This window comes from Pseudorca crassidens, chromosome 17 (genome assembly GCF_039906515.1).
Source record: "Pseudorca crassidens isolate mPseCra1 chromosome 17, mPseCra1.hap1, whole genome shotgun sequence".
NCBI lineage: Eukaryota > Metazoa > Chordata > Mammalia > Artiodactyla > Delphinidae > Pseudorca > Pseudorca crassidens.
The window spans coordinates 6,882,326-6,906,618 of NC_090312.1; the positions used below are offsets into that span (position 1 = coordinate 6,882,326).

The 24,293-nt window shown below is 41.1% G+C and overlaps 2 long non-coding RNA genes across 3 annotated transcripts in view; both read right to left on the minus strand.

Annotated features, from left to right (window-relative positions):
- Positions 1 to 2,126: 2,126 nt before the first annotated feature.
- LOC137210482 (uncharacterized) lies at positions 2,127 to 3,019 on the minus strand. The gene is made up of 2 exons (XR_010936567.1): positions 2,729 to 3,019; positions 2,127 to 2,350 (listed from the first exon to the last, which is right to left on the minus strand). It is a non-coding gene; the product is annotated as an uncharacterized lncRNA (long non-coding RNA).
- A 771-nt stretch (positions 3,020 to 3,790) lies between these two features.
- Positions 3,791 to 24,293, minus strand: part of LOC137210483 (uncharacterized) — a 223,411-nt gene continuing 202,908 nt past the window's right edge. Inside the window, exons 6-7 of one of the 2 annotated variants that reach the window (XR_010936569.1) lie at positions 19,573 to 19,712; positions 3,791 to 4,779 (exon numbers count right to left, since the gene is read on the minus strand). This is a non-coding gene — a long non-coding RNA (uncharacterized lncRNA). The remainder of the gene's footprint in view (positions 4,780 to 19,572; positions 19,713 to 24,293) is intronic. The other variant, XR_010936568.1, reaches the window with a different exon arrangement.

Here is a 24,293-nt window from a genome sequence, read left to right on the forward strand (position 1 = left end):
AGAAAAATGAGAAAAATGTATAATTGAATAAAAGCTGGATGTTTGTTATAAAAGTGTCATTCAAAAGGCTTCAGAAAACATGCTCGGCTAATTAGCCATTATGATCAGGTATCTATGGAAACAGCTGTATATCGGTACTCAAAATAGACAGTCACTTAACCATTTAACAGAGAAGAAGAACACAGAAGTGAGCCTTGTTTAGTGATTTCTTGCAACATATGTACTAGGAGAAAAATGTAGAATTTTAAAGGAAAAAAATAACATTAAAATAAAAAAGATCCAGGTGGGAACGAGGGAGTAGAATAAAGGAAATCGTTTGCATGACTGAAGCCCACGCCTGTTTTATGTGCATAAGCAGCAACACACACTGGGCCCTTGATAAGATAATAATTTGCAGGCATATTTCACATACACTATCAATAATACAAAAAACATTAAGCTTTACTTACGTTGTCTAGCAACACAAAGATGAAAAGGATCCAATCTCTGTCCTTGAGGAACTCACAGTATGAAGATCAGGAGAAAGATTTAATTAGGGGAGGTCCCTGTGAAGCATTCTGGGAACACAGATGAGTACATTACAGATTTGGTGTTGGAGCTGGGGATCGGTGAGAACCACAGGGAAAAGTGGCATTGGAGCATGGCCGTAAAGCCAGAGAGATATTTATACAAGTGGAGAAGAGGGATAAGGAATGGTACCAGCAACATGCCATGACCTTGAATTATGTGCACAGTGCACTGGGAAATGATCAAAGCAGTGGACTTTGAGGTTCGAAGAACTCCTGACAAATTATTTCTAAGCCATTCCCACAAGAGATGGAACTTCTGAAGCCCTGTTTTAATCTAGAAGCTTCACTTGCTTACGACTTCCTTAACAACACATGTGACTTTCCTAATGACAACTGTCACACCTGATAGATGATCCTTGGTCATGGAGTAATCCTACATAATGATAACAGTAATGGCTTGGCAGCGGCAGAACAGATGAGCACCAGGGTATAGTAAGCAAGAACTAACACAGCACCTGATCAAGTCTGCTGAGAGGCTGCCTTTGGAACAGAATAAAACTCCAGTCATTTTTAGTCTTTTTTTTTTTTTTTTTTTTTTTTTTTGTGGTACGCGGGCCTCTCACTGCTGTGGCCTCTCCCATTGAGGAGCACAGGCTCCGGATGCGCAGGCTCAGCGGCCATGGCTCACGGGCCCAGCCGCTCCGCGGCATGTGGGATCTTCCCGGACCGGGGCACGAACCCGTGTCCCCTGCATCGGCAGGCGGACCCTCAACCACTGGCCACCAGGGAAGCCCTTAGTCTCCTTTTGATGTGTGTAAATGTAATACATATGAGAAACATAACCTGAGGGGGGAAGGTAAGGTACCTATTTTACTTGAAATATTCATTCTAAACTGACTGTGAAAAGGTATGGCAGGCATATATGTTGTATTCCCTTAAAGCAACCACTAAGAAAACCAAAAAAAAAATGTATAACCCCAAAACCCATAGATTAATTAAAATGAAAAGCTAAAACCTATTCAAATAATCCAAAAGAAGGAAGTAAATGAGGAATGAAAGAACAAAAACCAAAGGAGACAAATAGAAAATGAGTAATTAAGTGATATACTTAAATCTAGTCATATCAATAATTATATTAAATGTAAGTAGTCAAAACATGCCAATTAATAGATTGCCAAATTAAATTGGGGGTGGGAAATCTAACTATTTCTGTCTATAAAATACCCTTGTTAAATATAATAATACAGCTACATTACAAGTAAAAAGATGGAAAATGATATATTAAGCAAACATTAATTTTAAAAGAAAAAAATATAGTGGTAATTAGTATTAGATCAAGAAAAATTACCAGGTGGGACTTCCCTGGCAGTCCAGAGGTTAAGACTCCGTGCTTCCACTGCAGGGGGCACAGGTTTAATTCCCGGTCAGGGAACTAAGATCCCGCATGCCGAGAGACACAGCCAAAAAGTAGAAAATAAAATGAAATAAAATGTGTTATTTCTTTAAAAAAAAGAAAACTTACCAGGGATCAAGAAAGATATTATTAATGATAAAATGGACAATTCACCAAGTGTGTTAGTTTGCTGGGGCTGCCATGACTAAGTACCACAAACCGAGTGGCTTAAACAACAGAAATTTAGTGTCTCACAGTTCTGGAGGCTAGAAGTTAAAAATCAAGGTATCAGTAAGGTTGATTCCTTCTGAGGGCTGAGAGAGAATCAGCTTCCTGCCTTCTGCCTAGATTCTGGTGCTTTGCTGGCAATCTAAGGATCACTCCAATCTCTGGCTTCATCTTCGCGTCGTCTTCTGCCTGTATGCATGTCTGTGTCCAAGTTTCCTCTCTTTATAAGCACACCAGTTGTACTGGGTTAGAAGCACACTCTACTACAGTACAACCTCATCTTAACTAATTACATCTGTAACCACCCTATCCCCAAATAAGGTAACATTCTGAGACACTAAGGGCTAGGACTTCAACATACGGATCTGAGGGGAACGCAATTCAATTCATAACATCAAGGAAACATAACAATACTAAATGTGTATGAATATAAACTCAGATTTTCAAACCACATGGAGCAAAAACTGGTAGAACTAAAAGGAGAGAGGGACAAATCCACAAGTATAATTTGAGAATTATGAGGCACGGATTAAGGCTAGGTGATGCCGTAAACCCAAACCAACCACGGTGACCCTTGTAAAAGAAAGAAAAAGCATACACATTGCAGGGAAAAAAAAGAAATCAAATGGTCTTTGTTCACAGATGGCATGCTTGCTTATGCAGAAAAATTCAAAGGAATCTACAGAAAAGGCTCCTAAAATGAATGATTGAGTTTTGCAAGGTCACATTTTACCAAGGTAACATAAAATATCAATTGTATTTCTATAAGCTAGAAATAAACAACTGGAGATCAAAAATGCTAACAGTACTATTTACTATAGCATCCAAAAAGGAAATACCTAGATATTTATCTAACACAATGTGGGCAGGATCCATAGGCGGAACTACAAACCCCTAATGAAATAAAACAAATAGGATCTAAGTAAATAGAGACACTATTTTGTGGGGTGTAAGACTCCACAACCCTCAGATTCATCTGCAGAGTCAATGCAATCCCAGTTATAATCCCATATTGACAAGCTGATTCTTGGTGGAAATATAAATTGGTACAATAACTTGGGTCAACTGTGTAGCAGTGTGTATTAAGGATGGGGATGTACACACACCATGACCCAGCAATTCTACGCCCAGACTTACACCCAACAAATACACACTTCCATTCACCAAAGAAATGAACAAGGACATCCAGGGGAGCACGACTAACTGAAAGCTGTAAACTGCCCACGGGTTCCGCTACAGATGGATACAGGTACATGGCAGTAGAGTCGCACAATAGGATTTAAAAAAAAAAAAAAAAGGGCTTCCCTGGTGGCGCAGTGGTTGAGAGTCCGCCTGCCGATGCAGGGGACGCGGGTTCGTGTCCCGGTCCGGGAAGATCCCACATGCCGCTGAGCAGCTGGGCCCGTGAGCCATGGCCGCTGAGCCTGCGCATCCGGAGCCTGTGCTCTGCAATGGGAGAGGCCACAACAATGAGAGGCCCGCGTACTGCAAAATAAACAAAAAAAAACCCCTGTAAATTGATGAGTCTCACAAAAAGTCTACTGAGTGAAAGATGCCAAGCATGAAAAAGTACAGGATACATGTATATACTTTCTATCAAGTTAAAAAACAGGGAAAACACATATGTACTGTTACAAATCAGGAAAGTAGTTACCTTTTGGGAGAGGTATGATCGGATGGGGTGAGAGGGCCTCTATCATTCTGGTAATATTGTGTTTCTTGATCTTGGTACTGGTTACACAGATGTGTTCAATCTGTGAAAATTCACCCTAATCATTTGTGTATTATTCTTTATTTTGAACTGATTTTGGGGGGGGCCACACTGTGTGACATGTGGGATCTTAGTTCCCCAAACAGGGACTGAACCCGTGCCCCTCACTGCAGTGGAAGCGCAGTCTTAACCGCTGGACCATCAGGGAAGTCCCTGTGTACCATTCTTGACATATGTTACACTTCACCATCGAAAAAAAATTGGAGTGTCTTCTCCTGCCTCAAAATGCAATTTGGAGTCCTAAGTTCTCAGTACCCACTCAGCAGTTCCTGGAGGCACTGTGCAAACACACACTCACACCAGCACACATACAAGTGCTGTCCCACTTCCGCGTGCCACGCAGGAAAACACAGTGACATATATTCATTCACACACATGCACACACATGTATGTATGCAAACATGCACGTACATAGCCACACACCCATGTGTGGGTTTTCTCCCGTGTGTTGTGACGTGCCTGTGGTCCCAACCTTCACCCCCTCCCCAGCCTTAGCTGCTAAGCTCTTCTCACACAGGAATCCTGTGTTTTCTTTTTTGTCCCCTGCTGGGCCTGCCTCTTTGACACACAAACGAACAGTTAAGTGTTTAATGCTGACACACTGCAGCGTGCAGAGTTAAAAAGCTTTGGCTCTTAGAAATCTCAACACTGGAAATGATAGCAGGTGGCTTCACCCAGAAATTGTGCGTGACCATGTTCTGCTCTCTCCACAGCTTAGAAGAAAAATAAACAAAGGCAATGAAAACACTTCCGGATGGGTAGAGTAGTCTGTCCTGGTAGCAGACACCTCTTCCTTCTTCATAACTTATGTGGATTCATCGAGGAATTCACTCGTGCACAGATTGTAAGAAGCTGAAGAAAGATCTCAAGTCAGACCTCTGGGTGGAGAAAGAAGAAAACAGGAAGAAAGAATGAAGGAAGAAGAGAAAAGAGCAAAAGAGGAGGCAAAGGAGAGAAGCAAAGGTTTGAGCGTTTTGTCTTGCCAAGTAAGTTTGGGAAGAAATCATGACCAAGTATACACTTAAAAATCTTTGTGGTCAGTGATAAAGTGCATTGACTTTTTTTAAATTTTTTATTTTATATTGGAGTATAGTTGATTAACAATGTGCTAGTTTCAGGTGTACAGCAAAGTGATTCAGTTCTACAAATACATGTATCTATTCTTTTTCAAATTCTTTTCCCATTTAGGTCATTACAGAATACTGAGCACAGTTCCCTGTGCTATACAGTAGGTCCTTATTGGTTATCTATTTTAAATATAGTAGTGTATACATGTCAATCCCAAATTCCCCAACCCTTCCCCCCTAGTAACCATAAGTTAAGTCTGTGAGTCTGTTTCTGTTTTGTAAATAAGTTCATTTGTATCATTATTTTTTAGATTCCCCATATAAGCAATATCATATGATATTTGTCCTTCTCTGTCTGACTTACTTCACCTAGTATGAAAGGATACATGCATCCCAATGTTCATTGCAGCACTGTTTACAAGAGCCAAGACATGGAAGCAACCTAAATGTCCATTGACAGATGAATGGATAAAGAAGATATGGTACATATATACGATACAATGGAATATTACTCAGCCATTAAAAGAATGAAATAATGCCATTTGCAGCAACATGGATGGACCTGGAGATGATCATACTAAGTGCATTGACTTTTTGACGTTCTCTGATGTTCTCACAAAGGGCAGTCATAGAGCACACAAAATCAGCAACAATGCCATTTAAATTACGAACCACCACCATGCCCAATATGGTTCCAGTACACAGCACTCTTGCCCGGGTTGCCAGATCACACCAGACAGTGAGCAAAGTCAGGTCACGATGATGACCGCTCAATGGGAATCTTGTGGATCTGCCCTTGCTTGGAGGTTTCTAACCTCTCCCACATCGCTGGGCTTTCCCTGGAGATATTTCACCTGTAGTTTCGTGCCTGGTCCTCTCAGTGACCATGTGGCACCCACCATTTTCCTCTCATACCTGCCTTAGCTGATTGCCTGGGTCTCTGGCCAGACTCTGATGTCTCCATCTTCAAGGAGCTGTAGGCTCAGGTAGCTCTACCGAATCCCTGTGAAACCACTTCCTGTTGCTTCCAGGGCTCCACCTCCTCTAGGTCTGGTCCCCCACTGGCATCTAAAGGGTGAGAGATGACTCCCAAAGCGCTGCCCGTGGCCAATGCCAGCAGCATCCCTGCAGAGCAGGCCCTATCACATATTTTCTTCTGGTCTGTGAGAAGCCTTTCCCAAGACCACCAGGTTTCTCCATGCTCCTTTAGTATTTGCTACATATGATGATGTCGTTCAACCATCAGAGCATTCTGGCGAGGAAGGGATACTGTACCTTCGTATAAAAAGAAGAAAACTGAGGTGCAAAGAGATTGACTTTCCTGGTGTCACACAGTGGTGAAATGGCTTCAAATTTTGACCCCAGAACATGTTTGATTCATCATGACTTAGTGCTTGTAGCCAAAATGGAATTATTGCTCACTTTGTCTGTCTTCCAGAGCAGATGATAAACTCCAGGTCTATGTCATCTTTTGGTTCAAATTACCCATTCCACACCCCAAACAGCAGCATAGACCGTGCAATCTGGTTAATCTTTTTCCATGTGGCTAAACCCCATTCAACCTTCAGGGATTACTTACTTAAACATGATATTCTTAGGGAGCCCTTTCCTGACTCTTACCTTACTTTAGGATCACTGGTTATACCGTCCCATAACTCCTTATATGTCCCCTGTGATAGTACTTGTTGTGCTTAATTGTAAATATCAATGTCTTAAAGAAGGGAGTGTCTGCCTCATTCACAAATGCAACCCCAGTGCCCATCACCTATTTCAGCGCCTGGCACTAAGCATGTACGTAATATGTATTTATGTAAGACAGAAGTATTCTGATGCGTATAATAATTACTCTGGAAGTTTATTTAAAATGTAGATGTGTCAGATTCCGTGGATCTGTGATGTGACCCAGGAACTTGCATTGGATCAATCAGTTTTCAAATTTCGATGCTGAAAGATAGTTTGCATATGTTTATTGAGTGAGTTAATCTTTAGGTGGATGGATGGGTAGATTGATAACAATAAATATTGGGTTGGCCAAAAGCTTCATTCGGGTTTTTCTGCAAGATGTTACGGAAAAACCCTAACGAACTTTTTGGCCAACCCAACTACATCCATTAGCCATTTAATGAATGAATGGACAAATAAATATAACGCCGAGCTGAAGCTACATCTGAGGTTACGTTGACCCCATTAAGATGCATTTTACTCTTTCCCGAGTTCAGCCTAGTGGGTCTTCCCTTTGACATCTCTTTAAAGCAAATGCTCTGGGATGAAGAGTTCTCTGATAATCATCATCATTTTATTTTACTCACCTCACCAACACTCCAAATGAAGCCTTTGCACTAAATCTTTACAGAAACAAACAGCTGGGAGCTAGGAAAACTCTTAATCAACCTGAAAGGAAACACTATGTTGCCATTTAAATAACTATCACCTCCCCACACGTGAACTCCTTAAGACCAACACTGAATAAATGCAGAGAACACATCTATTAGCTGAAAATGAAGAAAATAGTATTTATGAAATGAGCAATTTGAATTCGATGAATGTTTATAAATGTGTTTACGTATGAAGTGAATATTAACTTATAGCTTGAAAGGGTTTAATTCACCTTGGAATATTGTTTTGGAGCACAGGAAATATAACCAGTTCACAAAGGGAAAGGCGAAGGATGTCAGCATGCACAACTGAGGTCAATTAATTAGGCAATTTGCATACATTTGAACGGTTATTTTCGGAGCCTTTTTTTTTTTGACATTTGGCTCTTCCACTCCCATACTGTGTTTTCAGCATTCTATTTATGCAACACGTCAATCACTCAGCCACTCTGAGTGCATCGTGATTGGCTCAGGTGCAGCCCTGGAGGCCACCGTCTTCCTGAGAACTAGTTATCTCTGCACAAAAGACACAATAACTTGTCCAAATAAGCCCTAGAATGACAAGGAGGGAAGTCAGGTTTCAACCAAACCAATGAATTTGATATAGACCCATAAAATATTGGTAAACAGCTACTGGAATACAGTAGAAGCTCACTAATTATTTGTTGAGTGACTGAATAAATGAATGAGACCTAGCCTGAATTTCAAGAATCATTGAATGCAGAGTTTTATAAAGTGATTGCAATAGCATCATTTAAACCTTTTGAAACCCACACCTTCCTCAACAGTGCTTTAACCCTCTATATGTTGCACTGAGCCACGTCTCAGGAAGATTTTGTGAAGCCTTACTGTATTCCAATGACCTTATAAAAATAAAATGTGTATTTAATATGCTTTTACAATGAGTTATTTTGGTCCTTCGGGTTTTGAAAATTCCCATGAAGGATCTTCCACCCTCCCAATATCAAGGCAAAATTATAGAGGGTCCTAATGCGAAGTCAAACAGCTAGTTAATCAAATAATGATAAGGTTAACCAGATAGACAATGATACCTAACCTCGACTCCCTGACAACAAATGCAGAAGGAGGCCATTGGTAATCAGATGTCCAAGAACTAGGAGTCAGCCAAGGGAAGAGTAATCGCACCATCAGGAGGGAACCCCATCCTTATAGGTTTGTAATGTATCCGATTGTGCAAAGCGCTATTATACGTCTCACTCAATGTGAGTTTACGAAAGAAGCGCGGAAATGTCGTTGTCCTCATTTCGAACAGGAGGAAACCTGCTCTTTTTATTGGAGTGGGATATTCAAAGCACGATCACTGCTACGCTCAATTCTGATCCTCAGGCTTGCTCCGCCTTCAAGGCTGAGAAATGGTACAGAGAGCAGTGCAGAAAGAAAATCCATTCATTCCGAGTGGGGTTAGCACTTAGTGTTGCTGGGTCAGCACCCACTGTGTGTCATGACTGTAAGGAAGGTATTCTGCCCATCCCACACACTTTCCCTAAATTTTGGAAGATATATTAAGTATTTAACTACAGACAGAGCCTCTCTTTCCACAGAGGGAATAAGAATGAAGAAAATAATGCTAGGAACAATCACTGTTTACACTAACAGTAAAAAATTAAGGTGTGTAGGGCGAATAGTAAAGCATGTCTTTCCAGTAGTTTTGGTTAGGTGGAAGTTTAGACAGAGCCTGATAGAAATATATTCTCCAAATGAGGAGGCTGGAGCGAGTGTCTTTGAAAGAAAAATAAATAATTCATGAGATGCATTCTACTATACTGAAATCAAACTTTGCCCACTCTCCAACTTCACCAAGATCTTGATCTAGGTAATCTTTCCTATTATCCTATAAGCCAAATAGTTGGCATGTAAGTGCTGCATTTGGTGACGTGAACCATTGAGAGTGTAGTGGAAAGGCACTGAAGTTGGAATTACGTCATTTTGTTAAAGAGTGGCGAGTTAATATATTAAAAGCCTGCAATGTACCAGGCATTGTACTAGGCTCACTGGCATACCTTATCTAATTGAATTGTTGTAACAACTCTTTGAGAAGCAAATTATATCCAGTTTCATTTATTTTGCAACCACGGCTCAAGGAATGTTTAAGTGTGTCCAGTTTCCCTTATGCAACAAGCAGCAGAACCAAGACTTGAGCTCAAATCTCCCCGACTCCAAATCCCAGATTCTCGCCTTCGGCTCCACTACCTGGTAACCATGGGGGTCCACTCACACGGCTCCACTGAATACCTTGAGCGCTGATAACTTAGGACCCAGGAGAGTAGATTGCTTATTCCAGGCACTGAGAAAGTAAGACCTGAGTCTAATTTTCCTGAGTCTGAGAATTCACAGACTGCTGGCAGAACAGCCATTTCCCAGAAACTGGAAAGGAATGCTCTCCCCAAGCCCCCCGAAACAAACACACAATTTCCCCTAGTTGTAATCTCCATTTTTCCTTCCCTTCCGTCCCACTTTTCATTCACTACCTGTTGTCCCTGACCCATGCCCCATTCCTTCCCAGTCTATGAAGGCGACATGGAACAGACAGCAGGCTTAGTTTTGGAATCAGACAGAAGTGGCGGCTGAAAGGCTGATTCCCTGTGGGATTTTAAGCAAGATGAGCTCTCTCAGGCTTTTCTTCCTCATGCATTAAACAGGGAAAATAATGTTTAAACTGAAGTATTGTGAGTGTAAAGTGTCTGGTTTACAAAACTGAGCTATTATTTGTACAAACTGAACTATTACTGAAGTTCAATTCGATTCAGCAAACACTGACTAAGGGCACATTACATCAGATGACAACCAGGGTAAGATTTGGCTATTAGACTAAGTAACTCCCAGTTCAAGCCACCAACCCCAAGAAAAAGGAACTTCCATGTCACATTCCTGCTCACGCTCTGCTCTCTCACGGTTGTATTTGTCTCCTGTTCCCTGCCTCTCACAGGCCCTGAGCACCTAAGGCATTGCACTCTTCCTGGCCCAGCCTCAAATTCTTTCCTTGGTTCTAATCGCCCGTGGCGTCTGGATTTTGCTAGTCTCCAGCTGCACCCTTCTCCATCCTCCCCCGGGTCGTGACACCATGGTGCTCACTCTTTGGAAGGGGATTCACCACATTTGCACTCAAAAAACCATCCAAGGAGTTCGGGGCTAGGCTCTGGGGATTCTGATGAATACAATACTAATTTCTGTATTCTGAGAAAGTATCAAATGTGCATGCTTTCACTGACCTCTTACAGATTTCTATCACGAGAGCTTTCCTTAGAAATAGATACCAATGCAAATGCTCTCATCCCAAGGCTAGCTGAGATGCCCTCATTGTTCAGCTCCACAAAAAACCCCTCACAGGTCTTTAATAGCAAATACTGTAGTTTAAGTTGCTAGTTTGGGTAGTTCTTTTTTTTTTTTTTCTGTCTGCCTGTCTATCTAATTTTCTTTCTTTCTTTCAAAGACAGAATAGGAGGTAGACAGAAAACCAGTATCTGAGAATCTGTTCACCATCCCCTACTTCTGAGACAGACACCTTGGTCCCCCAAAAAACTCCTTTTCTAAAGGCTGCAGAATGAGCCAGTCTCTTTCACACAGCTCTGTTGATTCATTCGCGCGGACAAATGTCAACCAAAACGCTCATCCATTCTGAAAAATAAATCCCAAGTGAAGATGCACTTACCTAATCTCCAATCAAAAACTACCTAAAATTTTGACTAAACCAATTTCACTGAAGTTTGGTCATTTGAAGCTAAAATATATTTTCTAAAGTCAAAATCCAAGCAACTATCAACCATAGGAAAAGGATATTAACACATTCATGTTTAGTTTAAGATTCAATATAAACTCTAAATTTGTCTTTATCCTGATCAAATTTTATCCTTTGTAACAGGTGTTTTCATAGGTAACAAATTTCTATGGACTAAGTATTGCTTCTAAATATTATATTGTAGAAAAGCCAGAGTCATCAGCTTTTAATTCAATTAGCAAATTGAATGGCAGAAACTAATCAACTTTATTAAAAGGATTAGGTTTATTAAATTTTATGAAAATTTAAAGTTTGCTAATTATGAAACTAAAAAGGGTAATTATAATAAAACATGATCAGATTTGACGATAAAAATCATACATCAGATATAGATGAATTATTAAAGCTTTAACTCAGGGAAACTAGTTAGCGTGTGGTTTTGAGCTATAAGTGTTTTACCCGTTCATTCATTCATACGCTCGTGATAGATCTACTATGGTCTACACTCCACGTTAAGGGCTGTGCAGAATGCAAGAGAAGGACTCACAGTCCTCGTACTCAAAGAATTCCCACTGAGTGGGGAAAATGATTCGAGTTATACAGTGGCGCCTAACATGTAACTCTGTAGTTCCACGGAGTCTTTCTTAACCTTATCCTTGTGGTGGAGTAAACTCCTGTAGGGAAGACCTGTTGTATTGGGAGGGATGATGTGCTCACCAGGAGAACTGCTGTAGAGTAAGGAGCTGTGGAAGTGGCGAGCCCATGGGAAGGGAGGAAGGGACATGTAATATACACACGCATGTTTTGTACATGGATATATACATATACATACATGTACATACATAGATTTATAAAATCTGTCCAGTCCAAAGGTCAGCACCAAAGACAGAGTGCACCATACTAAACCCTTACCTGTAAGAAGGAGACACATGGGCTCAGGAGGAAAAGAGTTTTTCTCCTGATTTCAGGAGAAGCTTCTGTCTTGAAGGGAGAGAAATGCCCCAGCTAAGGCTAACATAGTAGTCATACTGCTTCATTCTGCTTTGTTTCTGCCCAGCAACCTTTACCTCTTCAACACCAGCTCCTTTTTCTCTTGGGGGAGCAATCCTATTCCCTCCTACCTTGTGGTTTGTGGCAGAAAGTATTTAGGGCAGGCTAAGCCTTGAACGTGCGTTGACTCAAGACCCAGTGCTTCCCAACCAGAGCACTTCCCTGGGATTTTGCAGAATGGGAACTAGTCCAACACAGAGATAACTTAGCCTAGAAAGTGCCTGGGTTTCCCGTCCCATCTTCAGAAGAAGACCATAGCTCATCTGTGGGAAGAAGCAGAGGCACTGAAGGAAGGAAAAGTACTGCTACTCATTGGGTTTCTGGTTATTTTACTTATTTAACTTATATATATTAAGCTGCATCGTTGTGACCACCTAGAGGGGTGTGATAAGGAAGGTGGGAGGGAGACGCAAGAGGGAGGGGATATGGGGATATGTGTATACGTATAGCTGATTCACTTTGTTATACAGCAGAAACTAACACAACATTGTAAAGCAATTATACTCCAATAAAGATGTAAAAAAAAAAGCTGCATCACTGCTTTCCAAATTTTAATTAGTTGATCCAAAATAATTATACTTTCGCCTAATATATTTTTAGTTTGTTTTCTGTCATTTGTTTTTTGGGGTTTTTTTTGGGGGGGGGGGTCATTGAATTTGATTAAAAAAAAAAACCTGCTTCATATGCCCCCGAAAGATAATTCAGAAAATTTGTTTTTACAAACACATACACAACACCTTCTATGAGCCAGCGCTCAGAGTGGAAATTGAAAACAGATTCAGCTCCTAGTGAGGAAGATAAGAACAATGAAAGAGAACTGTACTATTTTAACGGTATAATAAATGGGTTTGATAGAGTCATGAATGCCGGGGAAGGATTCCAAGAAAGTGTCACTAGAATTGGGGGCTCTTGGTGCCCCTTCCAACCCTAAGTTTTATTATTACCTAATTTCCGAGGGAGGAGAAATGTCAAACACTTCATATCCCATGTCACTTAAGGAATAAAGGGTAGTTTTCAGTTTACCTCCATCTTCCCTCTAAGGCTTGCTGGTTCTTTCAACAGACACTCCACATCTAACTTGATTTTCTCGAGTTTGCTAAATGGCCACCGTCGGCTGATTGAGCCGTTTCTACTGATTACCAGGGGACTTGAATTAAAAAATGATCAATAAGGTAATTCCTTACAGCTGTCAAATTCATAGTCTTTCCCAAGAAACATATGTGCTTGAATTCAGCATCTCAGCTCAACTTGGTACTGGTACATGACCTTGGACAAATTATTTCACCTCTCTAAACCTCAGTTTTCTTATCTATAAGATGGAGGTGGTGACATCTTTTTTTCAGAGCTTTTTAAACTGTAAATATCATACGGAATCTCTTAACATAACATTTAACACACAGAGTTCAGTAAATCTTAGCTAACTCTGAGACAAATTGTTGGTGGAAAATCTTAAGGTTTGAGATTTCTGGTCATTTAAACTTTTGCCTCAAAGCCCATCATTCTGAATTTGTCATGCCTACCATCAATACCCAGCATGAGAAGTCTCAGTTCAGAGGTTTCAGTTCATATTTACTGATGAGTCACAAAGCAGTGATTGGTTTCCTATGATTATACACACGCATGCACACACACATAACTTATTACACAAATATTTACCTCACTCCTTCTATGTGCAAAGTTTTATAGGCAATAAAAAGATAAATCAGATATGCATCCTATTGTCAGGCACTTAAATTCAAGCAGGGGAGATAAGAGACATGAATCACTGGAATGTAAGGTTGCAACAGATAATAATAGCTACAATTTACTGGACATCTGTGTACCTGGTACTTTTCATCTGCCAGTTCTGTTTCAGAAATCAAACTTTCTTTTTCCTAAGGGGAACTCTTTTTTCCCCTTCCCACATTCCCTGCCTTGGCCAATACAAAAGGGATCTTCCCTGACCCCTTGTACACTTTCAGAGGTACTGGGGAAGACAATGAAGTACCAGGAAGGATGCTGGAGTTTTCGGAAAGTGGGGTGCTTCCACTTTCTCTCCATTCCTGTTCTCCTTGGTCTCCAGGACAACAAAGAACATTTAATCCATTGGACAAAGTTACCATCGGCTGCCTAAAAAAATAGGATAAATTCCACCACTTAGGTCTCTCACTCTTTGCCTTGTGGGTCAATGAAAAAGAGGATGCATTCTCTTACCTGCCATGTAAATCCTATTGGAGCAGGACTAAAGTTCTGCCTTCCAACCTTTCCCTCCTCCTCTTTCTGGGGTTCCACTTCTGTCTGTGACCTTGTCTTAGCCACCAAAACCAAGTGAATTATTCTTTGGAACTGTAATGTTTGATCTGTATATTTTTATGTTACTGCCATGTGGGAGGCAACCCTGGAGACAGCAGAGTGGGTCGGGAGCTGGCCTCACGTTCAACTTATTGTTTATTAAGCACCAGGAATTGGGCTGTGTGATTTCCACACAGGATGCTCACAACAGCCCTAAGAGGAGGCTAGTAAGAGGTTCCACTTGACCAAGACATTTCTCCGGGTTCAAAGGTTCAATCTGCAGAGTAGAAAGGTGCACTGACAGTGATTAAGGAAGCAGGATTCATAAACAAATGAGGAGAGAGGGAGGAAAGAAGGGAGGAAGAAAGGTGAAACTTTCAACTCATGCTCTTGTAAAAGCCCTCTGTGAGACAAGGTGTTATCACTGCAAAACTTTTTGCTTCTCTACAGACCTATGACTAAAATCTCCAGGGGAAGGTCAGTCCCATTAAATTTTCGAGTATTCTCTGAGCACTTACAGCATTTTACACAAAGCATGTTGCTCTGAAAGTTGCATGTGACCCTCTACAATAATATGCACCAGAGAATGAGCAGTGGGCCAGACCCAAGCCAGTGGTCAATAAATGGTAATTATGAAGAAAGTTTTCTGGAGCAGAGTGGGCATCCAACCCACTGCGTACATCTTTCAGGATGCTACAGAGAAGTCAGAATTGATGAGTTTCAAATTTGATTTCAAATATGCAGAGTAAACACAGAAACAGAGATCAGGTAATAACAACTCAGTTTGTTTTTTGCGGTACGCAGGCCTCTCACTGTTGTGGCCTCTCCCGTTGCGGAGCACAGGCTCCGGACGCGCAGGCTCAGTGGCCATGGCTCACGGCCCCAGCCGCTCTGCGGCATGTGGGATCTTCCCGGGCTGGGGCACGAACCCGTGTCCCCTGCATCGGCAGGCGGACTCTCAACCACTGCGCCACCAGGGAAGCTCAACAACTCAGTTTTGAATAGCCCTCTACAGTTCACTGAACAATCCCACACCGGCCATCTTGATTCTCACCCCAACCTTACGAGACTGGTAGATAGGATATAACATATTTTTTATTATTTTCAGGAGCTCAAAGAGCAGAAGGGTATTTCCCAAGATAACAGCATTTCAAAGTGGGAGAGCCAGGGTCTAAGTTGATTCTGTGATTTTTATCCAAAAAGTCAATCCATGCAAGCCAACAAGAAATTGCAATTATGTCAATTGTGCTGTCCCACATTTGTGTTTAGATAGCCTGGGTTATTTTAAGAACAAACGCAGGGACTCCCTGGTGGTCCAGTAGTTAGGATTTCGCCTTCCAATGCAGGGTTTGTGGATTCTAGCCCTGGTCAGGGAGCTGAGACCCCACGTGCCTCCGGCTAGAAGGCCAAAACATAGAAGAGAAGCAACATTGTAACAAGTTCAATAAAGACTTTAAAAATGGTCCACATTGGGCTTCCCTGGTGGCCGCGCACGGTTGAGAGTCTGTCTGCTGATGCAGGGGACACGGGTTCGTGCCCCTTTCCGGGAGGATCCCACATGCCGCGGAGCGGCTGGGCCTGTAAGTCATGGCCGCTGAGCCTGCACGTCCGGAGCCTGTGCTCCGCAACGGGAGAGGCCACAACAGTGAGAGGCCCGCGTACCGCAAAAAAAAAAAAAAAAGAGGAAATCCAAAAATATCTAGAAACAAATGACAATGAAAACACGAGGACCCAAAACCTATGGGTTGCAGCAAAAGAAGTTCTAAGAGGGAAGCTTATAGCAATACAATCCTACCTCAAGAAACAAGAAACATCTCAAATAAACAACCTAACCTTACACCTAAAACAATTAGAGAAAGAAGAGCCAAAAAAACCCAAAGTTAGCAGAAGGAAAGAAATCATAAAAGAGATCAGAAATAAATGAAAAAGAAATGAAAGAAGCAATAGCAAAGATCAATAAAACTAAAAGCTGGTTCTTTGAGAAGATAAACAAAATTGATAAAACATTACCCAGACACATCACGAAAAAAAGGGAGAAGACTCAAATCAATAGAATTAGAAATGAAAAAGGAGAAGTAACAACTGACACTGTAGAAATACAAAGGATCATGAGAGATTACTACAAGCAACTCTATGCCAATAAAATGCACAATCTGGAAGAAATGGACACATTTTTAGAAAAGCACAACCTTCCAAGACTGAACCAGGAAGAAACAGAAAATATAAACAGGCCAATCACAAGCACTGAAATTGAAACTGTGATTAAAAATCTTGCAACAAACAAAAGCCCAGGACCAGATGGCTTCACAGGCGAATTCTACCAAACATTTAGAGAAGAGCTATCACCTATCCTTCTCAAACTCTTCCAAAATATACCAGAAGGAGGAACACTCCCAAACTCATTCTACGAGGCCACCATCAACCTGATACCAAAACCAGTCAAAGATGTCCCAAAGAAAGAAAACTACAGGCCAATATCACTGATGAACATAGATGCAAAAATCCTCAACAAAATACTAGCAGACAGAATCCAACAGGACATTAAAAGGCTCATACACCGTGATCAAGTGGGGTTTATCCCAGGAATGCAAGGATTCTTCAATATATGCAAATCAATCAATATGATAAACTGAAGGGAAAAAAACATATGATCATCTCAATAGATGCAGAAAAAACTTTCCACAAAATTCAACACCCATTTATGATAAAAACCCTCCAGAAGTAGGCATAGAGGGAACTTACCTCAACATAATAAAGGCCATGTATGACAAACCCACAGCCAACATCATTCTCAATGGTGAAAAACTGAAAACGTTTCCTCTAAGCTCAGGAGTAAGACAAGGTTGCCCACTCTCACTCTTATTCAACATAGTTTTGGAAGTTTTAGCCACAGCAATCAGAGAGGAAAAAGAAAAAGGAATCCAAATTGGAAAAGAAGAAGTAAAGCTGTCACTGTTTGCAGATGACATGATACTACACATAGAGAATCCTAAAGATGCTACCAGAAAACTACGAGAGCTAATCAATGAATTTGGTAGAGTAGCAGGATACAAAATTAATGCACAGAAATCTCTTGCATTCCTATACACTAACAATGAAAAATCTGAAAGAGAAATTAAGGAAACACTCCCATTTACCACTGCAACAAAAAGGATAAAATACCTGGGAATAAACCTACCTAAGGAGACAAAAGACCTGTATGCAGAAGACTATAAGACACTGATGAAAGAAATTAAAGCTGATACAAACAGATGGAGAGATATACCATGTTCTTTGATTGGAAGAATCAACATTGTGAAAATGACTATACTACCCAAAGCAATCTACAGATTCAATGTAATCCCTATCAAACTATCAATGGCATTTTTCACAGAACTAGAACAAAAAATTTCACAATTTGTATGGAAACACAAAACACCCCTAATAGCCAAAGCAATCTTGAGAAAGAATAACAGAGATGGAGGAATCAGACTCCCTGACTTCAGACTATATTACAAAGCTACCGTAATCAAGACAGTATGGTACTGGCACAAAAACAGAAATATAGAATCATGGAACAGGATAGAAAGCCCAGAGATAAACCCACGCACATATGGTCACCTTATTTTTGATAAAGGAGGCAAGAATATACAATGGAGAAAAGACAGCCTCTTCAATAAGTGGTGCTGGGAAACTGGACAGCTACATGTAAAAGAATGAATTTAGAACACTCCCTAACACCATACACAAAAATAAACTCAAAATGGATTAAAGACCTAAATGTAAGGCCAGATACTATAAAATGTTTAGAGGAGAACATAGGCAGAACATTCTATGACATAAATTACAGCAAGATCCTTTTTGACCCGCCTCCTAGAGAAATGGAAATAAAAACAAAAATAAACAAATGGGACCTAATGAAACTTAAAAGCTTTTGCACAGCAAAGGAAACCATCAACAAGATGAAAAGACAACCCTCAGAATGGGAGAAAATATTTGCAAATGAAGCAACTGACAAAGGATTAATCTCCAAAATATACAAGCAGCTCATGCAGCTCAATATCAAAAAAACAACCCAATCCAAAAATGGGCAGAAGACCTAAATAGACATTTCTCCAAAGAAGATATACAGATTTCCAACTAACACATGAAAGGGTGCTCAACATCACTAATCATTAGAGAAATGCAAATCAAAACTACAATGAGGTAACACCTCACACCAGTCAGAACGGCCATCATCAAAAAATCTACAAATAATAAACGCTGCAGAGGGTGTGGAGAAAAGAGAACCCCCGGCACTGTTGGTGGGAATGTAAATTGATACAGCCACTATGGCGAACAGTATGGAGGCAATCCCACTACTGGGCATATACCCTTAGAAAACCATAATTCAAAAATTGCTGTTCATTGTAGCACTATTTACAATAGCCAGGACATGGAAGCAACCTAAATGTCCATAGACAGACGGATGGATAAAGAAGATGTTGTATAGATGTGGCACAGATGTGGCAATGGAATATTACTCAGCCATAAAAAGGAACGAAATTGAGTTATTTGTAGTGAGGTGGATGGACCTAGAGTCTGTCATACAGAGTGAAGTAAGTCAGAAAGAGAAAAACAATACCATAATCTAACACATATATACTGAATCTAAAAAACAAAAAAAATCATTCTCAACAACGTAGGGGCAGGACAGGAATAATAACGCAGATGTAGAGAATGGACTTCAGGACACGGGGAGGGGGAAGGGGATGAAGTGGGATGAAGTGAGAGAGTGGCATGGACATATATACACTACCAAATGTAAAACAGATAGCTAGTGGGAAGCAGCCGCATAGCACAGGGAGATCAGCTCGGTGCTTTGTGACCACCTAGAGGGGTGGGATAGGGAGGGTGGGAGGGAGACACAAGAGGGAGGAGATATGGGGATATATGCATATGTGTAGCTAATGCATTTTGTTATAAAGCAGAAACTAACACACCTTTGTGAAGCAATTATACTCCAATAAAAATGTTTAAAAAAGAAGAATATCAATTGCTGTGTTAAGGACAAATGAAGAAACAGTTATGATTTAGTTTCATAAGCTGAAAAGTCATGTGCAAAAGTGAAGAGCTTTTCTTTTATGAATGGAACTGCTGATGTTTTCTACACCATCTATTTTAATACTCATAACAACTGGGATGACGTCATACCCTGGTGCCGGTAAGGAGACAGCGCTTCAGAGAGTTTAACAGTCTCGTTCAAAGCTGTGCACATGTAGCAAGTTACGTGGGGGAGTCCAGATTCCGAACCCATCCCTCGATGCGAAGCCCAGATGGATTCCCCAACTCCTCTGCCAAAAAGAGAGAAGGCGCTTATGGCACTGCATTGCTTTGGGTCATCAGAGGGCCAGCTTTGTGCACAGGAAGGAAAGCGCACACATGAGAGCTTCCAGATCAAAATGTCCCTCCTGCTTAGCAGGGAGAGGATGGCTCAGCTCTTCCTGGGAAAGGGACTGTGAGAGCTCAGTAGTATAGAATTATAGTATTTGAGTCAGCCGGCCTTGCTCAAGCCCCGATCCACGACCCCATCAGCTGTGCTACCCCAAAACTCAGATCCTTTCTATGTAAAATGAAGTTAATGCAACTACCTACTTTATGATGCTGCTGCGAGGATTAAGGTAGACATTTCATGTGAACCGGCCAAAAGCGGCTGCCAGCCAGTGAGCCCTCAGGGAAAGTTACATAGTAATCGTGCTGACAGCGTTACCAAGAAGCTCAGGGTGCCACACTCGCGTGTATCGGGGAGAGACCCAGTGTGTGCAGTCAGGAAAGGCTCCCAAGGAAATGACATTTAAAGTAAGATCTGGAGAAGGTGTGGGGATTAGCCAGGTGAAGAGTTCTGGACATGTTTCCTAGAGCACGCCAAGGAGAAAGGATGCCATGAACAATAACTTAGGCACCAAAAATCTTGGTGCAAATGAAAGACCTAGAGGTAGGTAGAAGCAAGGTCATGAAGGGAATTTGAAGCTCAGTTATGGACTTTTTCTTTTTTAAAGAATGTGTCCTGCACACAAGGCAAGTCCCTGAAGGGCTGTAGACTTGCTTTACCTGGCATCTGACGATGGATTTTTCCCAGCTCGGGAGGCTGTTTATTCCTGATTTGAAGAGTTCTGTCACTCAGGCATATAAGTCGTGACAGTACATCTCCAAAATGTATCCCCCAGTTGTGCCATATCCCTTTTCTCTGTGACCATGAACCTAGCACAATCTCTCTTCTGGATTTCTGCAGCAACTTCCCAAACTACTTCCCCACACAACACCCCCGGCCCCAGCTCAATGCCTAACGCTCAGCAAGCACGGTAATCTCTCTAAAGCACAATCAGATTATATCCCTCCCTGTTTAAAACCATCGAATCATTTCCCTTTCTACTTAGGAGAAAAAAATCCAAAATTCTTACCCTGCTTTACACAGTCCTACCTAAACTAGATTCTCCTTTTTTAACCATTTCCATTTGAAAACCTGTTTCTCAGGGAGACTTTTTCTGACAACTCTAGGTAAAACAGCTCTGGATTTTCCCTCTTCACATAACAAAAATCGTTTCTCTCTACACATAATTCCTGGTATAGTTTTAAGAGGTTTTATCAGTATCCAGACCTATCTCCTGAATTCATCTGTCTACGTGCTTGTCATTTGTTTTCCCTCTTGAGCAGATAAATTCTGCTGGGCAGGAATTCTGTCTAATCTGCCTCTGTGTCCTCAGCATAGGGAAGAATTTATGGCACAAATTAGAGAGGAAATTTTGGTTTGGTTACCCACTGAGTGGGTATTTCTTCCGATTCTTCCAATCAACATTTAGGTTCCCAAGTTGATTTGTTCACCTTTATGTTCGTTTTAAACCCTCATGTACCACAAGATTGATTATGAGACAATGAAACTATGATCATTCTAAATCCCAGATCCTCTTGGGTCTGAATTCATCTGGTTGTTACTACTATTTTTTTTTTTTTTTTTTTTTTTTTTGCGGTACGCGGGCCTCTCACTGTTGTGGCCTCCCCCGCCGCAGAGCACAGGCTCCGGACGCGCAGGCTCAGTGGCCATGGCTCACGGGCGCAGCTGCTCCGCGGCATGTGGGATCTTCCCAGACCAGGGCACGAACCCGTGTCCCCTGCATCAGCAGGCGGACTCCCAACCACTGTGCCACCAGGAAAGCCCACTACTACTTCTAATGATCATCATCACCATCATCACCATCATCAACACCATCACCATCACCATCATCATCATCACCATCATCACCACCATCATCACCACCATCATCACCACCATCATCACCATCATCATCACCACCATCATCACCATCACCATCATCACCATCACCATCATCACCATCATCACCATCATCACCACCACCATCATCACCATCACCATCATCACCATCATCACCACCATCACCATCATCATTACCACCATCATCATCACCATCACCACCACCAGCAATCTTTATCAGCACAAACAACACCACCATCCTATAATAATAGCCGCTTCAATCAAACACATTTCATGTGCCAGACATTCTGCCACTTTCTTATTTAATCTTCACAATGAGAGAATGTTGACACCATTTTCTTTATTTTTCAGATAGAGAGAGAGTGGCTCAGAGCTCAGAAATCTCAAATGGGTTGTTCAATCACAGAGCTAAGGTGTGGGCAGGTGGGTTTCAAGCCTAGGTTGGCTTGAACCCAAAGGCAGTGCTTTCAACAGGGCAATCATGCTCTCTCTCATTTTATTCCAGATTATCTCATTTCATGATTATTGACTAGACCCCAGCTCATCACTACCCTTTGGATTTTTTAAAAACTCATTTCATCCCACTCTTTCTTCTGTAAGGACTGTGGCTTGGAATTGACATCTGGCTCCTGTGCTCTCAGCCACCCTGGGCAGAGTCCTCCTGACTCTTACCATGAAGTCCTAAAACCAAGTCCACCCTAATTCTCATTCCAAGTGGAAAACTTGAGAATATGTCTGTATAACTGGATTGGTGAAATCGAGTTATTAAGACACATTCACTGATGGGCTCTCAGGGTCCACACATGTTTTTTTGTTGTCTACACTAAGTGCCGTCTTAATTTCAGTACAAAAGATTGAAGCTCAGAGAATCCAATGTCTTGATGGGCACATCCATCAGAGCCGCTGACTGGCAAGACCCTGCTTGCCAATTCCCTTGAAAAGATTTCTTAATAGAACTTAAGAGATCTTCTTGAAATGAGTGTGATGGCATGGTGCTTTTTGCTCTCATCACTTTAACCACATTAGAGCCCAGTGCATTAAGCCTCGCTTTTGGAATTGCACCAATAATAAGCTAAAGAGCTGCAGATTTGAGTTAAATCTTTGACATCTCAAGAGGAAAAAAAATCGTCAAGAAAAACATGCCTCACATTTTCTCTCCCTTGTCAGACAAATTGGTATTCTGTTGATCTTGTTTTTGAAATATCTTGTATTTCAAGCCATTAGAAAGAGAAAACACTTATTTATCATCACTTTCCTATGATGCTTAGATGTGCACTGTCAAGGGTGATTTTTCAGACATAATCCAGCCATGTGAGGATTGCTATTTGTGTTAATTAGTATGTGATAGATTGGATTTCTCCAGAGGGCCTCCCAACTCTTGTGGCTTATTTAAAGCAAGGAGAAATGAATTTTACTGTGCAGTAAGCGATTATGGGCCTAACATTTCCTCTGTACGACCCCTTGCCCTAAGTGGTTTTATAAGATGTTTATCTCAGATGTGGCCAAGTGTGTTTTCATGTGGTCAGGCTTCTTTCTCAGGGCCCATACAGACTGTCTCTTAGCTTCCATTTTGAAATCCAAAATTCTGAAGGCTGAAGGTTTTTTATAAGTATTTTGCAATAAAACATTACCTGACTTGACATGAGGCTTTTTCTAGTCTTTATCCCTTTAGTGTGGATGGGTTTGTTGGTTACTGCATAAATATTTGTATTTGTTCTCCATGACCCCACTGAGGACATGACCTTTCTAAAATTAAAGGAAATAAAGAAAGGAAGAGGAAGGAAGGAGGGAGGGAGGAAAGGAAGGAAAGAAGAAAGAAAGGGAGGGAGAGAGGAGAGAATTCTAAAGCACAAGCCCTAAAACTTCCAGATACTGATTGAGAAACTGTGCCTCTATGTTGATGACACCATATGGATATACAAGTAGTTTTCATCAGTATTAAACCGTGAGTTCTACTGGTAGATTGATGACCAACTGTCAAGTTGGTAAAAACCCCAACCTTGTCTTTGGTCTCTAGGCAACCTCTCCTCCCTTCACTGTCAACATAGAAAACCTCTTCTGTTCTCCATAACCAAAAAGTCTCACCATATTGCAAATCCCAAATTCACTCCTCTGACATCTTCCTTGTTTCCCTAACACAGTAATCTGCACTGCTCTCCAGGAGAACAATGCAGGTAGCTTTATCACATTCGAACTTTGACTTATAGTTAATTGCATGTCTCCCCTACTTGACTGCAGAGTTTACTCATACACTTATATTATTTATTCATTCATGCAATTATTCAAGTTTTAATGCCAGTCTTATACTGGGTACTTTTATAATTTTGTTTTCCGATTAGTCACTGCAAAAACCTTTAACACATTATTAATGCCTCAATTTTTACAGAAGAAAAACTGATAACTGAGGTTCAGAGAGTTTAGACAACTTAAGGATTGTAAACTGTATACTTAGGATTTTAACTCAGGTCTTTCTGACCCAAAAGTCCATGGTTTGTGGATACTACACAGTGTCTGGGGGACATATCGTCCTATTTGCTTTGTTTTGGTCATGCTATAATGCACTACTGATGTGGTTTTTAAATAGGTAGTTAGATGTATTACTCATTTTTTCCATTAGATGACTCAGAGGAACACAGAGATCTCC